This window comes from Mustela nigripes, chromosome 17 (assembly GCF_022355385.1).
Source record: "Mustela nigripes isolate SB6536 chromosome 17, MUSNIG.SB6536, whole genome shotgun sequence".
Taxonomy (NCBI): Eukaryota; Metazoa; Chordata; class Mammalia; order Carnivora; family Mustelidae; genus Mustela; species Mustela nigripes.
Window position 1 is genome coordinate 22,663,615 of NC_081573.1, and position 12,234 is coordinate 22,675,848.

The following is a 12,234-nucleotide window of genomic DNA, read 5'->3' on the forward strand; positions in this document are numbered from 1 at the left end:
AAGGGGAAACCAGGTCGTAGAGAGGATCGGGGCCTTTACCACCGTCAGCAGGTGGCAGGCAGCGGCCAAGTCGGCCCAAGGCCCTCGGCCCTCCTTTAGCACACTGAGCGGGCCCCAGGGGACCTGCCGCCAGCTCTGACATCAACCTTCAGCGCAGAGACTGCGCCAGGCCAACGGGACTCCGGGCCTCGGTTTCCCTTATGCAAGGCGGGACAATTCCCCTAGCAGTTTCAGTCGGTCTCCGCTGCGAACCGGTCCACCTACCAGCACCAAGTTCCCGACCCTTTACATCCCACCCCTCCCCGGCTCACATCCTCTTCACATTACTCTTCACGTTACTCTTCATCCTCGGGCCGCTTCCGGTGCGTTCCGATGACGTTTCCTGCGGGCGCCCCTCACTCTTTACCTCTCTTCACTTTTCTCAGCAGCCCTCGGCCATCAAAACTTCTCTCGTTAAAGTTTGGGCTGGAGGGAGGTATTGTGCCCGAGCTCGCGCGCCACGCTTAGTCGCCAGACTGACACGCTGCAACTCTCACCTGGAGTCGCAGGCGAACGGGCTCGCAGGCGTCGTCGTCTGTGACGTCACTGACGCGCGCCGATCTAGGTGGCGCATGCGCCGGGTGGCGGCTCAACTACAGCAGAGGGTTTACTAGTCTTCGTGGTGTATTTGCTTCGTGGGACGTTCTCAGCTCCCGTGTACTGTAGGCGGGGGAAGGCCAGAAACCCCGGGGCTGTGGTTCGGGCGTGTGGACTGCTTGTGAAGAGCTGGAGAAGAGCGGGGCCAGTCGACTCGAAGAGGACTCCGGGGACTTTGGGTATCGGGGGGACTACGGAAGTGGGACAAAGATGGTGGGAATGAGGTCCATGGGGTCGCTCATCAGCCGTGTCTGCAGAGTAGCCGAGGCCCTGAAGTTGGCATGGACGGCTTAGGCTCTAGTTTTGTCCTGCTCTAAACTAGCTGTGTGACCTCGCTTAAGGCACTTCCCATCTCCAATGTCCCTTTTCCCAGCACTGTGAGTGGGTTGGGCCTGATAGTCTGAACGTTTTCTTGAGACCCAGAATGTTAGTTTCTGTCAGGAAGAGAAAAGGCAAGGATCTGATGCCCATTGTTCTGGAGAAGGGTCAAGAGTTGCGGCTGGGAGGCCAGTGCAGACGTCTCCGAAGTGACCTGGTGTGCAGCACGGTGCAGCCTTCGTTTCTGCGGAGTGCGGGTCAGGAGAGCAGTATAGCCCCTCCACTTTAAGTCAGTGGGTCAAACTTCCAGTAAGGTATGAACTCCTTTTAAGGGAGCAGAAATTGTCTAGGAACCCTGAGGTTTTATGTCCACAGATCCTAGTTTGGGAAACATTGATTTAATTGTTTTTGGGTGGTGACCTTGAACTATTTTGATCTTAAACGTAGGACTGCAGGCTCACGAATTCAGTGGCTATCATGTAGCTTGTCCTGGTGAACGTGAACCTTGTATGTCTATTAACATCGAAGTAGAATTACATTTAAATGCATTGCGCTTGTAGATGCCTGAGTCTATGGGACTAAGCTTGAGAAACTGCTCTTGGGGATCCATACCATGTGAACTACCAAATGTGAACGTTAAAAGAGGAGCATGAGACAGCAGAAGATAGTAAGAGCCAACTTCAGTGCTGTAGTCTCAAGGGGGCCCTTTTGAGAGGACCTTTGTGATTATGGTGACAAGGCAGAAGGCAGACCTCTCCCTTCTTGAGAGTTTCTTTTTTTAAGGTTGTTAAAACTCTTTATGTCCTATCTAACCTTTCTGAAGTTGTCCAAGTCAGCTTGGAGGACTGCCAGTCTTCCACGGAGTTCCCTGCTTGTGGTGGGGTGAGCACTGAGAACTGCAGTTACTCTGTAACTCTCTGATCACTAAATTGTTTTTTTATTTTTATTTTTATTTTTTTAAAGATTTTATCTATTCATTTGACACTCAGAGATCACAAGTAGACAGAGAGGCAGGCGGAGAGAGAGGAGGAAGCAGGTTCCCCGCCCAGCAGAGAGTGCGATGTGGGGCTCGAGCCCAGGACCCTGGGGTCATGACCCCAGCCGAAGGCAGAGGCTTTAGCCCACTGAGCCACTCAGGCGCCCCCTAAATTGTTTTTTAAAAAGCAAACACTTTACTGTGTTCAGGAAACAGATGTCTGTGTATGCAGACTGGCACCTGTCCTTACTGATATCGGTATTATTGTGATTTTTGTTTATGATAGCAAAAACTTGGAAGCCTACCCGATATTAAACAATAGTGGATTAAATAAATGAACTATGTGCTAATTAATTAAGTAGGTTAATTAAATGCATTGCAATCACAGGGTAAACTTCAAAAATTCAGATTCCTCAGCATCCCTGGAGATTCTTACTTAGTATGTATGTCCTAAAAATCTGTATTAACAAAAACAAAAATGTTCCCAGGTTATTTTGTGAGTCATTAGGTTTCAGAACCATATTATACATTTATAGAACTTAATATAATAGAACACCACACACCATTAAACAGACTATATTTAAAAGATTACAAAATATTAACACAAAACTAAATGTATGCAGAAAAAGGATTGAAAGACATACTACTATATAGGAAGTTTTTAGTGTCTGTATAAGTGAGCTTATTCTTTCATTTGGAGCATATTCTGCCTTGTTCTGTTTGACTGTTCATGTTTGTTTCTGTGAATTAAGCAGAACAGCTGACTCTACCATTTTGAAGGAGTAGCCTTGTATAGGAATGTTTCCTGTCTAAATTGTATGTCCCTGACAACACTGGCTGGCTAGGTATAGAACAGGAGGAGGTCTCATGGCACTTTTCCAGGGTCATCCTAGTGAGATGGTGAGATTCTTTTTTTCTTCTTGTGTGTTTTCTAAATTTTATTTAGAGAAAATAAGACTTTCTTATTTTTTTTTCTTTTCACACTTACAAGTGATAAATTTTCAAATATGACTACTCATGTGTTTTCCCACTTTGTGAAAGTTCCATAGGAAGCCAAAGGTCAAGACCATCATTGAAAATGATCAGCAGCCTCCCTTTGAACAACTTGTGAAAGACTTCACATGTGCAGAAAAATGGAAAGAATTCTGTAGTGGCCACAGATATACTTTTAAGTTCTGCAGTTCATATTTTGCTCTCTTTGGACGGGTTTCTTTTGATTGCTGCTTTAAGACGGTCAGGCTGTTAGGTTGAGTACTCAAAAGTCTCATATTCAACCTCAAAAGATTAAGCCTCAACTACTGCTAAATAAGTGGATGCATAGAGGACCCCAGCCTTTGACCCTCCCAGCTCTAGCCATAATGCCAGGGTGGTGCCAACCTGGAGCGTCCCAGGACCACCTTGGCCATGCTTGCTCCACTTTCAGCTGTTCTTCCCAGGTGGCCCCAGTATGGAGTACCTTGGAACTCATACTAGGGTCCATACTAGCTCCAGGTGTTCTGTCAGCATGGCCCAGGGAGCATCACAAGAGTACCCGGCCTATGCTGACTCCCACCTCCAGGTGTCCTGCTAGTTGGCTCTGGTATAGAGTCCCTGGAACTTTTTGGCTCATACCTACCTCAGCTCCAGCCATCTCATCAGGATGACCCTGGAAAAAGTGCCATGAGACTTCCTATTCTATATCCAGCCAGCCAGTGTTGTTAGGAACATAACAATTTACACAGGGAACATTCCTATACAAGGCTACTCCTTCAAAATGGTAGAGTCAGCTGTTCTGCTTAATTCACAGAAACAAACATGAACAGTCAAACAAAACGAGGCAGAAGAATATGCTCCAAATGAAAGAATAAGATAAAACTTCAGTAAAAGAACTAAATGACACAGAGATAAGCAATCTACCTGATACAAAGTTGAAAGTAATGGTCGCAATGATGCTCACCAGACTTGAGAGGAGAGAGGATGAACTCAGTGAGGACTTCAACAAAGAGATAGACAATGTAAAATAAAATCACTCACAGTCGAAGCATAGAATAACTGAAGTAAAAAATACACTAGAGGGAAGGCACCTGGGTGGCTCAATCAGGTTAATTGTCTGCCTTCAGCTCAGGTCACGATCCCAGAGTCCTGGAATTGAGCTCCTCGTGTGGCTTTGTTCTTAGCAGGGAGTCTGCTTCTTTCTCTCCCTCTTCCTCTGCTCTTCCCCTGCTCATGTGTGCACTTTCTCTCAAATATATAAATAAATAATCATAAAATAATGAAAATTAAACTAGAGGGAATCAGTAGTAGAATAGAGGGTGAAAAGAATGGATCAGTGACCTGGAAGACAAGGTAGAGCATCTAAGCTGAACAGCAAAAAGAAAAAAGAATTTCAAAAGTGAGGATAGGTTAAGGGACCCCTGCTGGGACAACAGCAGGCTTACTAACATTCACATTAGAGGGGTCCCAGAAGAAGAAAGAGACAAAAGTTAAAGGAGCTTTAACCACTAAACCAGCCTTAAAAGAAATGTTGAAGAGACTTCTTTATACAGAAGGAGAAAAGCCATACGTGGAAATTAGAGAATTATGAAAGGAAATAAATTTCTTTGATAAAGGCAAACATATAGTAAAGGTTGTAGATTCATCACTTATAAAACTGGTATGAAGGGTAAAAGACAAAAGAATAAAATGAGGGGCACCTGTGTGGCTCAGTGGGTTGAGCCTCTGCCTTTGGCTCAGCGTCCTGGGATCAAGCCCCACATTTGGGCTCTCTGCTCAGCAGGGAACCTGATTCCCCCTCTCTCTGCCTGCCTCTCTACATACTTGTGATTTCTCTCTGTGTCAAATAAATAAATAAAATCTTTTTAAAAAAAAAAGAATAAAATGAATTATTTCTAAAAAAATTAGCTAAGGAATTTACAAAATAAAAAGATGTAAAATATATTATAACCCAAACAGTGGAAGGGTGGGGGGTAAAAACATAGTGCTTTTAGAATGCGTTTGAACTTAAGCAAATATTAGCTTAATATAGGGTAATATATACTTAGCATGTTCTATATGAACTCCATGATAAAAAACCAAAACCTATAATAAACAAGCAAAAAAGGAAAGGAATCCCAACATAACACTAAAGAAAGTCATCAAACCACAAAGGAAAGAGTAAGAAAAGAAGAGAAGAACAAAGAACTCAAAAACAAGTATAAGACAGGGGCGCCTGGGTGGCTCAGTGGCTTAAAGCCTCTGCCTTCAGCTTGAGTCGTGATCCCAGGGTCCTGGGATTGAGCCCCACGTCGGGTTCTCTGCTCAGCAGGGAGCCTGCTTTCCCTCCCTCTCTCTCTGCCTACTTGTGATCTCTCTCTCTGTCAAATACATAAATAAAACCTTAAAAAAAAAAACCTATAAGACAATTAACAAAATGGTAATAAGTACATGCCAATCAATACTCAAATGGATTAGATGCTCCAATCTAAAGACATAGGGTGACTGAGTGGACAAAAATACAAGGCGGGGGGCAAGATGGCAGATGAGTATGTGACCTCATTTTATCTGGTCCCTTGAATTTAGCTGGATATCTATGAAACCATTCTGAATACCCACAAATTCAGCCTGATATGTATGAAAACATATCTGGAATGCTATGAGCAGTAAAATGACTGCTTTTTGCAATGTAGGAGGTGCAGAGTCATGAGTATGTGGAGAGATTAAAGATAAACAGAGTGATGGGGGTATCTTCATCAGCTGGCTACCAGAGATTGATAAAACATGAGGGCAAAATCTGAGCCCTTAGAAATCTGCTCCAGTGAGAGACATTCCTTTCTGGAAGGGGCTCGGGATGAAAATGGCAGAATTCTAGGTGGGTCATTGTGGTCTCAGGATTCCAGGAGACACAGAAAGAAGAGAGGTGTCTGAACTGGTAGTGTCCAAGCAGTGGAGTGGGGAAACTGGTTATGGTGAGCAAGTCCAGGAAGGATTCTCAGCTCTGTTCACAATAAACTGCAGGCCAGACCAGTAAGGGGGTTGCTCTTTGGCTGAGCACCCTGAAAAGGATTGGAACATGTGGGCCATATACCACCCCAAGGGAGGGACGAAATGGCTGTGCCCTCAACTGGGTAAGAGTGCTCAGGGTGGTGGTGGCCCCACAAAAAACAACAGGGTGGCACCCAGCCATGATCTGGGAGCAGTGGAGCAGGGTGCTTACACAACCTTACTCACAGTTGCAAAGACATAAAGCAACTAATGCTCACGGGTCCCTGGGAAGATCACAGTGGGCATGAACTGTGGGAGTCTGCAGAGTATAGTGCTCTCAGAAGTGGAGATGGTTTGATCTGGAGGGTTTATTAAAGTGGGGGGAGATCATGATCTTGTGGTTCTGGGCTGGTGATCTGGGCATGGCCGTTTTTGTTTTGACCCTCTGAACAGGGGCATGGAAAGTTGCCAAGGAAACCAAAGCCACACATACAACCAGGTCACAGTGATCCTATCCCCCTGAGAAGGAGTGGGGCAACTCACCCAGACAAAGACTCTTGAGAAGCAGATCAGCAGGCCCCTCCCCCAGAGACAGACTGGAAGAACGGGTGAATGACAAGCTTATGGATCCCAAAAGTGTAAAAATCCAGCAGCAGGGATGAAGAATATATTGAGCTCAGGTGTTTCCTCACAACTCATTTATCATTCAGTCTAAAATTTTCCATATATATATATATATATATATATATATATTTATTTTAAGATTATTTATTCATTTGACAGACACAGATCACAAGTAGGCAGAGAGGCAGGCAGAGAGACAGGAGGAAGCAGGCTCCCTGCTGCTCAGAGAGCCCGATGTGGGGCTCAATCCCAGGACCCAGGATCATGACCTGAGCCAAAGCCAGAGGCTTTAACCTACTGAGCCACCCAGGTGCCCCCCATTTATTTATTTTTTTTAACTTTTGCCCCATTTCAACTAGATTCTTATTTTACCAACTTATGTTTTTAAGTCACTTTCTAACTTTCATTTTTTCACATCTACATTTTATAGATTTATAACTCATTCTAGTACTTTTTTCACTTTATTATATTTATATATATATTTTACATTATACATATATTTTACATTTACACATATATTTTACATATATTTACACATATTTTACAAATGCATTTGTATTTTACATTTATACATATATTTTACATATATTTTATTATATTTATACATATATTTTACATATATATAGACATAAGTTTGGGTTTCATTGCAATTTGGGGATGTAATGTCTTCTGGCACACACACAACAAAATTCAGCCAGGACCAAGAGTGAGATTATAGTGTCCCACTCCCCACCGCATTTTTATTGTTTTGTTTCATTTTTACTTTGTTCACTTTTCTGTGATGGCTTCCAACCACTTCAGAATTTTTTGTAGGGTGCATTTGTTTAAGTCATAGTTAATATTTTGGACTCTCTTCATTTGCTCACCCATCCTTCCCTGGTCAGAATGACTAGAAGGAGGAATTCACAACAAAGGAAAGAACCAAAGGCAATGTTCTCCGCCACAGAGCTAATCAATATGGGTATAAGTAATATGACAGAGATGGAATTCAGGGTAGCAATTGTAAAGTTAATAGCTTGCCTTGAAAAGAGTATAAATGACAATACAGAAACGCTAAGGGTAGAAATGAGATCTAATCAGGCTGAATTTAAAATGCTATGAAAGAGACGCAGTCTAAATTGGATGCTCTAACAGGTAGGGTCAATGAGCAGAGGAGAGAATCTAGAGGACAGGTTGATGGAAAGGAATGAAGTTAAAGAAAAGAGAGAAAGACAACTATTAGCCCATGAAGAAAGGCTTTGAGAATTTGATGATGCCTTGAAATGAAACAATGTCAGAATTAGCAGCATCCCAGAGGGAGTGGAAAGAGAGAGGGCTAGAAGACATATTTGAGCAAATCATGGCTGAGAACTTACCTAACCTGGGGAAGGGAACAAGCATTCATGTCCAAGAGGCAGAGAGGACCCCTCCCAAAATCAATAAAAATAGATCAACACTGGACAGATAATAGTGAAGCTTGCAAATCTTAGAGCCAAAGAAGCTATCCTGAGAGCAGGTAGGGAAAGGAGATTTCACCATATACAGAGGGAGAAACATCAGAATAACATCATACCTATCTACAGAAACCTGGCTGGCCAGAAATGGCTGGCAAAACATATTCAGAAGTACATGCAGCCAAGAATACTTTATCCAGCAAGGTTGTCATTCAGAATGGAAGGAGAGACAGAGAGCTTCAAGGACAGAGAGAAACTGAAAGAATATGTGAGCACCAAGCCATCCCTGCAAGAAATATTAAAGGGGATTCTGTAAGCAAAGAGAGACACCAAAAGTAACATAGACCAGAAAGTAACAGAGACAATCTGTAGAAACTGGGACTTTACAGTTAATACAATGGCACCAAATTCATCTTTCAAAAGTGAATGTAAGTGGGCTGAATGCTTAACCAAAAGACAGACTGGGTAAAAAAGCAAGAGCCATCCATATGCTGTCTATGCTGTCTACAGGAGATGATTTTAGACTTGAAGACACCTCCAGACTGAAAGTGAAGGGGTGGAGAATAGTTTACCATACTAATGGACCTCAAAAGAAAGCTAGGGTAGCAATCCACCTGTTAGACAAATTAGATTTTAAACCAAAGACTGTAGCAAGAGATGTAGAAGGACACTATATTATACCAAGGGTCTACCCAACAAGAAGATGTAACAATTGTAAATATCTATGCCTCCAATGTGGGAGCAGCTAATTATATAAACTAATTGATAACCACAGTAAAGAAACATATTTATAACAATACCATGGTAGCAGGAGATTTTAATACCCCACTCACAGCAATGGGTAGATTATCTAAGTAGAAGATCAACAAAGAAACAAGAGCTTTGAATAACACATTGGGCCAGGTGGACTTCACAAATATAATTAGAACATTCCATCCTAAATCAACAGAATACTCATTTTTCTTGAGTGCAAATGGAACTTTCCCCAGAAAAGATCACATACTGGTTCAAAAATCCAGTCTCAACCAATACCAAAAACTGAGATTATTCCCTGCATATTTTCATACCACAATGCTTTGAAACTAGAACTCAATCACAAATTTATTCAATTTGGAAGGAAGTTGAACACTTGGAGATTACAGAGCATCCTAATAAAGAATGAATGGGTCAACCAGGAAATTAAAGAAAAATTTAAATAATTCATGCAAATTAATAGAATGAAAACACATCAGTCCAAAACATATGGGATACAACAAAGGCAGTCCTAAGAGGGAGGTACATAGCATTCCAAGCTTCTCTCAAAAAATTAGAAAAATCACAAATACCCAAACTAACTTTACACTTAAAGGACCTGGAGAGAGAATAGCAAAAAAAGCCTAAACCAAACAGGAGAAAAGAAATAATAATGACAGCAGAAATCAATGAAATAGAAACCAAAACTAACGAAGAGTAGAACAGATCAATGAAACTAGAAGCTGCTTCTTTGAAAGAATAGATCAATAAACCTCTGCCCAGACTTATCCATGAGAAAAGAGAAAGGACCCAAATTAATAAAATTATGAACAAAAAAGGAGAGACCACAACCAATACCAAGGTAATACAGACAAGTATTAGAACATATAATGAGGGGCGCCTGGGTGGCTCAGTGGGTTAAGCCACTGCCTTGGGCTTGGGTCATGATCCCAGGGTCCTGGGATCAAGTCCCATATGGGCAGGGACCCTGCTTCCTCCTCTCTCTGTCTCTGCCTCTCTGCCTACTTGTGATCTCTGTCTGTCAAATAAATAAATAAAATCTCCTTTTTTAAAAATTAAGGAATAGAAAATACATTTACTGTATTCTATTGTATTTATTGAAAAAAATCCATAGATAAATGAACTCATGAAGTTCAAATTTGTGTTGTTCAAGGATGTATTGTGTGTATAATGGAATATTACTCAGCTATAAAGCATGATGAAATCTTCTCATTCTGAACATATATGGATCAAGAGGGTGCAAGAATAAGTGAAAAAAAATCAAACAGAAAAAGACAAATACCATATGATTTTGATTACATGTGGAATCTAAAAAACAAACACAGAAAAAAAAAGCTGAATTAGACTCTTAAATACAGAAAACAAACTGGTGGTTCCCAGACGGGAGAAGATATGGTTGGGGGAGGGATGGGCAAAACAGGTGAAGGAATTAAGAGTTACAGACTTCTAGTTGTAAAATGAGTAAGTCATGAGGATGGAAAGTGCAGAGTAGGAAATATAGTCAGTTATATAGTAACTTTATACGGTTACAGATGGTGACTGCACTTATCATGGTGAGCATTTTGTATTGCATAGAATTGATCAATCACCATGTTGTACACCTGAAACTAGTACCGTGTTGTAGGTCAACTGTACTTCAATAAAAAATGTGATTGTAAGTACATTGAATAACTTAGAGGAAAAGAGGGACAAAGTGGGTAAAAAGAGGAGGAATTTCAGCACAGAAATTCCATAGCTGAAAAATATTTTCAGCGTTTCCTGAGATGGCAGAGCCTACTTGTGCAAACTTAACCTTTTTAAAACTACTGAGGCTATATCCCCAGACCACACACACTTTCCTTTTTAATCATTTGATAAACAGATATTTGTCTGTCGAGTGCTCTCTGGGCCCCTGTGTCTTGCTTGTTAAATAAAAGGTGCCCTGGGGACTCTTAGCTGCCCCCTGAAGCCCCAAATGCCCTACTGGAGAGGAGTCATCTCCCAGGAAATGGTCTCTGTGAGCCCTGGGTCCTGAGAACTCTGTCCCAGAGCCTCAGGCATCTGCAGAGCTGGGATGTGGGGCTTGCAAGCTGGAGAAGAGCTCCAGGGCCAGGCTGGACTCTGAGTCATTTTCTGTCTTCTCAGTAGCCAAGTCTGACCTCATTACTGAGGGGCGTTCGTGTTTGTCCATGAAGTAATAGGAGGACCAGCTCCACTTTATCCCCGGTGCTGGCCTGCAGAACAGTCAGGACCTGAAAGGGGACAGCAGCCTTCTTTGGGAGCTTGAAGGGGTTTCTCTATTTGTCACAGTCCTCTGGACTCAGTGGAGACACCCAGGAGCTGTGAGGATATTGATGGTCGATCCATCTCTAGTGCACTCCTGGAGGCCTGCTGGTCTCTGCTTTTGGTGCACTGATGGCTGTGAGGGAGACCCCCACACCTGGCTCACGGCCAAGAGCAGAGCCCAGCCCATCTGACACAGGGTTGGGTGGCGGGAGAACATGAGGGGGGAGGTGGTCTGAAGTGCTGATGACAGGACGCACTTCAGATTTCTGACAAACGTGGAGTCAGCTGTGAAATCTCCTTTCCTATATAATGAGGTTCTTTGATGCCTGAAGAAGAACTGGCTTTAAATCAACCATTTAGGCTAAGATAGGTTATAGCGGCATCTGTTATTTTCTGGTTTACATTTTTGGTGGGGCGGGGGCGGAGGGGAGGTTTTAGAATGTTAGATGGAAATGCTGTCTTGAGTCCTCAGCTGCATACCCCAGTGTGTCACGAGATGGCAGCCTAACACAAGGATTGAGTTAGTGGCTGGCAGCCTCCTCCAGAGTCTTGGAGTCCTTTTCCTCCAAGCCTGTCAAAAACCCGGTTTACCATCCACTTCAAAGAATTGCAGCCTGGGTACTAAAAACCACGACCATTCAGGAGATGGGGTTATTTCTCTCTAAACAATGTAACTTGATTTTGATCAACACTTTCCCAGCCAGAATGGATGGTGACGGAGTTAAGTGGTTTAAACAAGGTAGAGATTAAAAGGAGAGGAGAATGATGAGATCCTGGGGAAGAGACGTGATTGTGGCTGACATTCAGAAATTGATGGCGTATCAGTGAGGTGGAGGGAGAGCAGGTGAGGAGGGGTTCCACTGGCTCGATTGTGGGTAGATTGCAGCGGGTTCTGGATGGGGCTGCTTAGAGGAAGGTGAGAGAATTTCCACTGCAGTGGGGTTTGTTTGTTTTTGGAAGTGCCTTTTTTCCTTTTACTTGAAATGATTTTCTGCCCAGTGACCCTGTTATTACCATGGAGAGAGACACTCCTACCTGCAGAGTAAATAATACAACATGGGGCAGTGATGTATAGACATGAGCTCATGAATTTCATGTGACAAGTGTCCTTTTCTGTGTTCATGGAGGTAGAAATCAAAACAAAGGGAGCTGAGGTTACTTAGTAAAATTGCTGCTAATTAAGCTTTTTATTATTATTATTATTATTATTATTATTTTGACATTGGACACTGGTGACATTTATTTGTGACATCTGGGTTAAGAAGCACTTGATTGTTTTACCTCCTCCTG